This window comes from Cavia porcellus, unplaced genomic scaffold, assembly GCF_034190915.1.
Source record: "Cavia porcellus strain 051 isolate PalLab524CR breed Dunkin Hartley unplaced genomic scaffold, mCavPor4.1 scaffold_38, whole genome shotgun sequence".
NCBI lineage: Eukaryota > Metazoa > Chordata > Mammalia > Rodentia > Caviidae > Cavia > Cavia porcellus.
The window spans coordinates 7501983-7512558 of NW_026947521.1; the positions used below are offsets into that span (position 1 = coordinate 7501983).

Below are 10576 nucleotides of genomic sequence, written 5' to 3' on the forward strand. Positions count from 1 at the left end.
GGAAAAAGTGGTTTAGTGAGACATTATCTCAAAGTGAAAAATAAATAAATGAAAAAAATTACATACAGGCTGTGGGTGAAACTCAGTACAAAAGCCCTGGGTTCAATCACCGTACTAAAAATGTAAAGAATTAATAATAATAATGATAATAATCATAACAATAAAACAAAGAAATGGGATACAGTTCAGTTTAACCTGCAGTATCACCCAAAACAAATAATATATGTAATCCAAGCTTGTTTTTATGAAATATAGTATTACTTACTACTATTGTGTGAAAACTCACACAATTAGTGAAAACTGCCAAAAACATGAAACCAGACAGAATCAGCATGACAAGTTATTCCTGACATGAACTCTAATTATTGAAATGACATAATTGCAATATGATGAATTCTGAGATGAACCATTTAGATATGACCAGATTTGAAAGATTAACAAATGAAAAGCCTGGATTGTGTCTCAAACAGAAGATTTCATGTGAATTCTTTTATTGGAGGAGAAGAGACTCATATGAAACAAAGGGTGCTTTCGAAGGCCATTTTTCACATTCTTCAAACTGGCCCAGTCGCATGTGGAGTTATCTGAGCTATTTAAAAGTACAGTTTGCAATTTCAGCAGCAGTCATGTGAGAGGTCAGTTATGCCAGAAAGCTTAGATTGTTCCCATAGTCTCTCACAGGAATAAAAGCATGATGAATGTTCCCTTATCTACCTTAATTTTGAGTGTGACATTTGAGACCATACCTTGTGCATAGCGTTTTTCATCTCCATATTTCTCAGCACATAGATGAGAGGATTCAGCATGGGTGCAATCACAGTGTAAAATACGGAGATCTCCTTGTCCTTGTTCTGGTTCCCTGAAGGTAGCATGTAAGTACAAGCACAGGGCACAAAAAATAAAACTATAACTATTAAGTGAGAGCTACAGGTGGGCAGAGCTTTGGGGCACCTGGAAGATGACCTTGTTCTAAGATGATACAAAATAAGAAGCCCCAGCATGCCCGAATTAGCAATCAGTAAGATACTAACAACACGAATGTCTTTGCAAGCAAGTTTCAAAAGAGGCTTCATGTCTCATAGGTATTACTGTGGTTAGGACCACAGAAGGGCAGACTGAGTACCATGAGAAGCAGCATGATTGAGTGCCAAAACCCAAGGCCCCAGGCCATGGCGATCATCATGCTGCACTCTTCTGGTTCATGATGACCATGTAGTGCAGTGGTTTGACGATGGCAACGTAGCGGTCAAGAGCCATGCACACCAAGATGAATATTTCCACACCTGCCAATAGGTGGGCAGCGAAGAGCTGGGTCATATAGTTGTTGTAGGAGATGCTTTTTCTTGCAGCAGCCAAGTCCCTGACGAGCCTGGGAACCACACTGGAGGTGTAGCAGAGGTCCATGAGGGAAAGATGGCACAGAAAATAGTACATGCATTGCTCGATTAGATGGCTGCATGCGATGGTGAGTAAAATAGTGATATTTCCTGTGAGAACTGCAGGTAGCAAAGCAAGAACAGGAAAAAGAACAGCAGCCCTATGTTCTGATTTCCCCACAGCCCCAGAAAAATAACTTCTGTAACATTCTTCTGATTTTCCATGAGGTCAGTGTGAATCCACAATAAACAGAGAAATTCCTTTCACCTGGAATAGTGTTGAACAAAATACATCTTCAATAGACTGCATAAATCTTGGAGACATTTATGTATCAAAAAGATAGTTGCAGTCATGGTAGATTTATTGCAAGGTTAATCTGTGAAGTCCTTTAATTAGACACATTGTTATATTTTTAATATTTAGTAAGAGTATACTTGGAATTTAATAAATATTTTACATGCATTTAATACTCACAAGAACCCAATAGGTTCTGTTCTGATATTCACTTTCCATATGAAAAAATAGAGAAAAGGAGACATCTGTCAATTATATTCACCATTAAGATATTAAATAGAAGATCCAAGATATGAATCTATGTCTTGTGCTGAGTTTCAGTCTCCTAAGCACTATTCCACATCATCCATACACAAAATGAAACTCCAGCTGCCTTCTGTCCCTAAGGAAAGCTACTGTCCTTCATTATCACCTTCATTTTCCAACCGTATAATATGAAGCAAGTCTCTCTCTTCCCCTATTTCACATATAATTTACCTAAGACATCCTAAGCTCTCAGTATCTTAAAAATCAAATGAAGTTTATTAATTTAAAAATTCAAGGCTCTAAATCATCATAATGAAATAGTCTGAATTGCTTGATATCATTTTCTGTAATTCTCCATAGCATGTTTGGTCAAAGTTCAGGACATGGAGAGTATAAAAGTAAGGAACAGGGGAAGCAAGGCTGAGCATCTACATAGAGGAACATTGTTTATTATAAAGCCTTTTTATATGGAAACATTCACTGTTTCTCTAAAATTCGAAATGCACTTAATGCAAGGTTACTACTGACATGTTAGGCACACTGTAGATAGCTAGTCACTTCCTGGTGAATGATAGAAGGACCTATTGTGATTCTTTACAAAGAGCCTGCTGGTTGAATCTCACATCCAGAAGAGATCATGAGTCAGACGCTGTCCATCTAGGAGATCAAAGTGAACCTGTTGAAATATCACCTTTACCAGTACCTAAATGTCTTCTTCAGCAAAGCCAGGCTGAAAGAAGGAATAATAATTTCAAACAATCCATCTTCTTTCTGTGGAAAAAATGAGGAAAGAATGTATTGCTATGTGTAGATGCCTCATCTAAGGAGCAGAGACAAGCACTCCTCTCATATTATCTGCTGATTTCTTTGCTGATAGCACTCAGCAACTGGTCCTTCCAAGCCTCTTTTTTAAATTGCTTTCTGGAAGCTGTGGTATCAAGCTATTTGTCTCATGCCAGAAGCAAAATTAGTCCATGTGACATGACCTGTGACATAAAGGACTTGCAAGGGACCACAGCAGCCCAAAGTATTGTTTAGAAAGGAGCAAATTCTTGTAAAATGCAGACACCACCAGGTTTCATTTGGGAAGATTTACAACTGCTGTAAGTTTTGTGTTCTGGGAACCACAAAGAGATGGGCTGATGAACTCATATTAAACACACATTAAGTACAGAATAAAAAACCTGAGTGACATAAAAAAGTAGGTGTTAGTCTGTTTTGTGCTCAAATCCTGTTGATCAAACTGTGAGTTAAAGAACAAAAGAATCTAGAAATATTTTCTGATCACAATTATTTTAAAAGACAAGTAAAATAAAAAAAATTAAAATTGCAAAAGTGCAAATCCTCTGCAAAATATTTTCTTTGTAATATTGGGGCAAGTCTCAGGATATCTTAACTAGTAAATCTAGGATTTCACACTTACAATGATGAAATATTGGGAAAATGTAAACCTATGTGGGCATCAGTGCTACTGAACAGTCCCCATGCTGTCTTCACTAAGAAAAACTCTGGGCTCCTTCCCCAAGATGGCAGGTAGATAAGCAGCAGAATACAGAGGTTCCCTGAGACAAACAACTCAGATGCTGGAATAAAGCATCTTGCAGAGGTCCGGACAGGGGGAGATGGATCTTCTTGACCCAGAAAGAAACTAAAGGGGAAAGAACTGGTAAAATATGCAGTCCCAGGGCTACCACTGTATCAGCTAAGAATAGTGGCCACGGTGCCCTCACTGGAATGTCCAAACTCATGTGGCCCCGACTCACTGAGCCACCCAAATACCTGCCGCTTCAACCAAACTAACTGAACTCCTGCCACTGTAACTCACTGGAACTACAGTCATGCTGAAGTGGGAGGTCTGGTGAGCCCAACGGAGACCTGGAGCCAGCAAGAGACCTGCATTACCCGCAGTGAGTGCTGGGATAAGACCCTCCCAAGGGAAAGGGGTGACCAACTGGACTACATGTTGGAATCAGGCAGGACAGGCAGAAATAAGGAACAGCAGTGACTTCAGTCTGTTGTTCCCTTCCCAGACCAGACTGGTGGAATATGCTTGGCCTGGGTCCCACCTCTGGCCGGGACCCAATAAACCATTCCAAACCAATTCGATTTGCGTGGCACAAACTAACACAGTGACTGACCCACAGGTTGACTGACCCAGAGGAGAAGGGCCAGCATAGGTTGCCCCTGCTTGCACCTCAGTGACCAACAGCAAACTGGAGAGCAAAGAAAACCCTGTCAGAGCACTTTAGAAGAACCATAACCAACAAGGAAAGGGGCTGGGACCTCCTCTATGCACCTGTTTGACAGAAACCAAAAACATGACAAGAGAAACAAACAATAAAAAGCCCCCCAGCCCTGAAAATAGTGATCCAGGAGAGGTAAATACAAAACAGACTGAGGGCAGCAAATATGCGATATCATATATGGCATCAGTGGACATAAAGAGTTATCCTCAAGACCTCATAGATGAGCTCAGAAGTGAAATATTTAATCAATTATAGCAAGATATAAATAGATTAATAAAAGAAATGCTAAGCACCTCTCAAGAAGACAGAGACAGAAGAGTGGAGGAACACAAAAAAAGGAGAGAAATGTTTGATGAAGAATATAAAGAAACCCTAGAATACATGAAGCAGGTTCAAAGAGATTACCAGGAAATACAAAAACTCCATTGAAAGCTGGCAAAACTGCTTGAAAGAAACTAAGGATAGACTATCAAAACTTAAAGACAGGTTTGCCATGTGTTATCATGATAGGAAAAAAATCTCTTAAAAATAACAAGGAAACTGGTAGTAACAATACAAAGGATAGAAGACGACAAGAGGATCTATACCTTAAGAATAAAGAATGTGAAGGAAGAAGCAGGAGTAGAAACTAAGGAACTACGAAAGGTATTCAGAGAAATAATTAAGGAAAACTTTCCAAGCATAGGAAAAGGAAATGATATTCAGATGTATGAAGCATATAGAACTCCAGCCACCTACAACCAAAACAGAGCTACACACCCAGACATATAATAATCAAGATCTGAGAAATCGAATATACAAACAGAATATTAAAAGATATCGGGGCTAGGGATTTAGCTCAGCGGCGTAAGCACCTGCCTTGCAAGCAGGCAGTCATGAGTTCGATCCCCGGTACCGATAAAAAAGGAAAAAGACAAAAAAAAAAAAAGATATCATAAAAAAGAAACAGATCTCCTAAAAAGAAAAACCCATCAAAATCACAGCAGACTCCTTGACACAGACCATAAAATCAAGAAGAGCTTGGATCAAACTATTCCAAACCCTGAAAGAAAATAACTTCCAGCCCAGATTGATGTACCCTGAAAAACTCTCTAGAAATGAATGGAAAAACAAGATACTTCTAAGACAAAGAGGAACTGGGGGAATTCATGACCACCAATCCAACCCTACAGAGAATACTGAAGGACATTCTAGAGAGAGAAAAAAGTACCAGGATTTCAGGAACAATGGCAGAGAGGCCTCAATGAACGGAGCAGAAAGTGGAATGAAGGAGAAAAGAAGACAACTAATGACAGAAACATAGCATAAAAGAAGTGAGGCAGACAAGTTTGGCTATATTCTCTAATATAGATGGCCTTGATAACACTAAAAAAAGAAAGAAAAAAGAAACAGGCAGAGTAGATCAGGAAGCAGGGTCCACCAAGATGCTCTATGTAGGAAATATAATTAACCTGAAAAAGGGTTTACAGACTGGAAATCAAATATGAGAAAACAATGTTCTATGTGACAGGGAACCAGAGAGTAATAGGGGCAACTCGACCAGCACCTGCAAATAAGTTGCAAAGACAGGTTTTGTAGGTAAAGGAATATAACTTGAGATCAAGTCCAGGAGGAAGAAGGTTCGGAACCACTTAGGTTGCCCCCTCAATCTAAAAAGTGAAGGAGTTGGTGGGACCCAAAAATGCACAGTGCACCTGGGGGAGTGAAAGGGGAGGAATAATCTAAAAAAAGAAGACAGAGGATACTTGTTAATAGTGTATTAGGATTTTAAACACACATTACTCACACCATTCTGTTTAGATAGATTATATTCTGTCCCAGTTTGTCTACTTGCATTAGATCTGAGGGCACAGACATCTATCCCCAAAATAGTAGGATATAGTACAGTAATTATCCTTAATTCTCCATTAACTTAAGCTGAAGCCCTGTATAACTTACAGTGTTTTACCATGACTGATCTTAGTTGAATCTGGGTTGTTAGACTGCTGTTTGGTGTCGATGGATTTTATTCAAAACTGTTATGATTGACAGTATCAAGTCTGAGAGTATAGGCAACTACACTGATGATGACAAGATTCACTACAATAACCCATTCTGGTTTGATTATTACTTGCTTTTGAAGTTTTACTCTATCTACAATGTTTTGGGTTTTTTAATATTGCTATGCACTGCTATATTTAATTGTACTATGCCTGATGATATAGACAATTCTATTGAAGGTAACAAGAGACAACACAGTAACCACCTTGTACTGGGGTTTTATATGATTTTTTGTTTCATGTATTTATAGGAATATGATTTGTTTTGTTTTGTTTTGTCTTGCTTTGTTTTGTTTCTCCCTCTAATATAGAAAGGATAGAAATACATGTAGAGACTCATGCATATATAGAACCTAGAAACAGTTTATGAGAACTGATCTTTTAATGCATGATGAAATGAAGAACTACTTTTAAGAGAAAGAGACACTACAGTACCCAGTGTTGATCCCGTAGTGTCATGATGTGAAATCTACCAATACTATTATTCTTTGTTCAGAGTGATTTTAGCCTGCTTTGGTTTGTTTAATCATAACATACATGAAGACATGGATAATTGCATGTAAGTTCAAGTATATAGGATTAAAAACTACATTACTAAGATTTTTTGGGATAGTTGAACAAAACTGTTTGCAGTCTCGCTGTTTGAATTCCCACTTTGTATGCTTCACTTTTGTAACTTGAACAACTATTTGTAAGAGGACAATATGTAATTATCAACTAGAGATTTTTTACTGTTTATTTTTTCTTTGAAATTATGTATTATTTCTACCATTTTCCTGTTTTATTCTCTCTTTAAATAAAAAATGCAAAAAAACCTCGGTAAAGTTATTTTGTATCAAAATATCCAGAGATCACAATCTATCCTCAATCTCACATATTCTGGTAATATGGAAAAGTCTCATTCTCTAACCCATCTTTCATGCCCATAGAAACACACACACACACACACACACACACACACACACACACACACACACACATACATCAGTTGTATATATTAATGGATACACAACACTTTAGGAGTGAAGAACATTTAGCCCATTTTCTTATCTATCTTGTACTCACTATCAGTTGTCCAGAAATCTGTCCTTTGCTGTTTAAATTCTTTCAGAAACATCTTTAGAGAAGTTTGCTTCATGAAGATATACAAGCTTCTGTTTGACAAGAAAAGAAGTGAAGAAAAATTTTAAAGTGCAGTTCATGGAAAGTAGATTATGACTAAGCCATGAGACAGAATGGGTAATGTAAATTTCATCAAGAAAGATCTTATAAGGTTTTCTGTTTATCTACTAGGTATGTCAATGTCAATAAAATATGTGAAGTGGAATGGTAAAGACTTAATTATTTGATGTCCTTGAAGTAAAATGTTTACATTCCATATGTTAATAATATTTTCCAAGAATAGCATTTAAAGCTTTTTATTTTGTTACTCATTTCATTATTACTATGACTGAGTATACGTTATTGTATCATTACTTTTGTTTTGCAAGTTAGACTACTATAGCACAAGACTACACACATATTGAGAATAAGATCTATATCTAAATCATGAGAGTATGTTCCAAAAACTGTAACATTTTTTACTATGTAAACTACACTGTTCACAACTACAAATCAAAGTTTAAATTTGTTGCTATGGATTTAACTTTTCCTAAACATCATTCAATTTTCCTAAGTGTCAGCCATTGAGAATCATTCCAAGCAAAAATACTCCAGAAAATAGAAGTTTAAAATTAAAATGCACTAATGTCCATTTTCATTAAGTAGTCACAAAACCAAAATTGTACCCCAATGTAAGAAAATATATATAGGTGCTATTCACAATTCTTCTGCCAGACCTTACCTTTCTTTGAAGAGTCCCACTGGCACTTCTGGCTGTTCCACTCCCTTTTCTTGATCATAACATGAAATAGCAAATAGATGTAGAAAAATCTGTATCGATGAACCTTGACTTGAAAACTACATTTGAGACATGCATATCTGAGAATATTTTGAATTAAAATCTATAAAAGGCCCCAAGGGAAATAGTGCCATGGGTGTTTTTTGTGTGGCAAACTCGTGTATAGTGATTAAGGTAAAATTACTGTCAATACTACTAACGTGGTCATGCTGACAGTTTTAAAGTTCCCGTTAATCTTTTGGGTTATGAGGTAAGTGATTTAAGATTTCAATCTTGTTAGAGTGTGAATGAAATTTTATGATTTTTTCCTATCTTTACTCATCCAGAATAACTTAAGTACTGAATTCACTGAAGTTTATATAACATATATTTCCTAAGCAATGCATTACTAATAATGCAATTCTATTATTATGCTTAAAAAAGTATCATAAGATCCAGGTGTGATGGTACACACCTATTATCTCAGTGCTCAAGAGGCTGAGGCAGGAGGATCACCATGAGTTCAAGGCCAGCCTGTATTACCTAGTGAGTTCAAAGCTGGTGACAGTCTCTGTCTCAAAGTCAAACAAACAAACAAACAAATAAATAAACTGTCAGAAGAAGGTCATGGCTGTTGTTATTACAAATATTATCCCTAGAATCAGTGTCATTATCAGAGTTTTTCAAGAGTTCCTAAATGTCTGATTACTCCCATTAGATATTTAGAAGTTAATTCTTTTTTTTTTTTTTTGGTACTGGGGATCAAACTCACAACTGCACACTTGCAAGGCAGGTGTTTATGCCACTGAGCTAAATCCCCAGAAATTTAGAAGATATGGACACTGCTTTGTATCCATAGATAGCAGTTACTATTAGGTCAGTAGTTAGAACCTGGAAGATGGTTGAATTATAATATGTTTTTCTCTATTTTCATTTATTTTTGTTTATTACATTTTCACAGCAAATCTAAAGGGAGCAGGTTATATAATTCACAGCTCTTTATTATACATGTATCAGGTCATCCTCCTAGGTCTATGGAAGGCTTCTCATCAAATTTACTTTGTTTTAATTTTTATAGCACACTTCTGTTTCTCACTCCTGAAAACCAGCTGTGTTCTAATCAGCATATTCATCTCTTGGTAGTCCAGAGTTTCACATCTTGCTTGTGGTCTTCTTACGGCTGCCCTTAACTTTAGTACTGTCTTGTCTATACCACCATGAATCAGGGCATTTGACACTGCTCTCTTTACTGCGCGGGCTTGGCTATGTTTGTTTAACAATGTGGCCTCAAGATTTATAAGACATGGGTCAAGACTTTCCTCTGCTTGTTAGTTGAACAACTACTCAGATAATGATAGGCAAAATATTACTTAGTGTTAATTTTCTACTATTTTTTGAAATTCTGTATCATTTCTATCTTGTTTGTTTTTAAAATACAAAAAATGTTTTGGGTATCCCGTTCCAGCCTGCTGGACTGCCCTCTCTCACCTGAAGGCCACACCACAGCTGCCTTCCAGGAAGAGTGAGTTGGGCCAAGCCGCAGGACCCCATTCCAGCCAGGCAGACCACCCTCTCTGACCCAAAGGCCACTCCGCAGCTGCCTGACAGGACGACTGAGCTGGGCCAAGCCACAGGACTCCGTTACACCCTTTCTAATCATCCTCTCTCACCTAGAGGGCACACAGCAGCTGCCCACCTGAAGGAGGGAACTGGGCCAAGCTGCAGGAAACTGCTCCGACCTTGCCTGCGAGCTTCTTTTGGCCTAGAGAGCACCAGCACTACTGCTACCACCTGGAGGAGGGAGCAGCCCTGCTGAGTAGGTTTGAGGCCTACCTAGGACACAGAGGGCCCCTCTGTCAGCCTGGGGAGCTTTGCCATCCAAGGAGCTGAATGGTTACACAACCTCCAATCCCCGGGAGAGTATGAGACACTTGCTTTAGGGGGTTGGGGGCCCGCTGGGCTTGCAGCCACACTAGATTGGGCTTAGTGGGATTTGGGATTGCCTGGACCACACCAGGTGGATTTCTTTCCCTCAGGGAAGCTTTGCTGCCACAGGGAGGAGCTGTGTAGTTTGAGGAGGCTTTAGGTCTACCTGAGAGTAGCTTGGCAGCCTTCTCTTAATCTGGGAGCTTCACTTCCCAAGGAGGGAGCTGTACTATCAGAGGAATCCCAGGAGTCCAGGACATGAGACAATTTACAACACACCCAGGGGAAGCATGGAACAACATTTGAAGCTCGGAAATATAGGAAAATGACAAAACAAATGACCAAAATGCAATCTCAAACATCCAGCCCATCCCAAGAAAGCCTAGGAGCCATGTACATAGAACAAAATACATGCCATTTACCTGAAATACCTGAAATAATAGTAATCAAAATAAAGAAGCAACTCTGGGAAGCCTTAAAGGAATTCAAACTAGAAATAATCTCTCAAGTAAAAGAAGAAATGCTAAAAGAAATGAAGGAGATGCTGAACATATCTAAAGATGACACAG

The 10576-nt window shown here is 38.3% G+C and overlaps 1 pseudogene; it reads right to left on the reverse strand.

Annotated features, from left to right (window-relative positions):
- Window positions 1-710: 710 nt before the first annotated feature.
- Window positions 711-1601, reverse strand: LOC100719291 (olfactory receptor 4P4-like; annotated as a pseudogene).
- Window positions 1602-10576: the final 8975 nt, after the last annotated feature.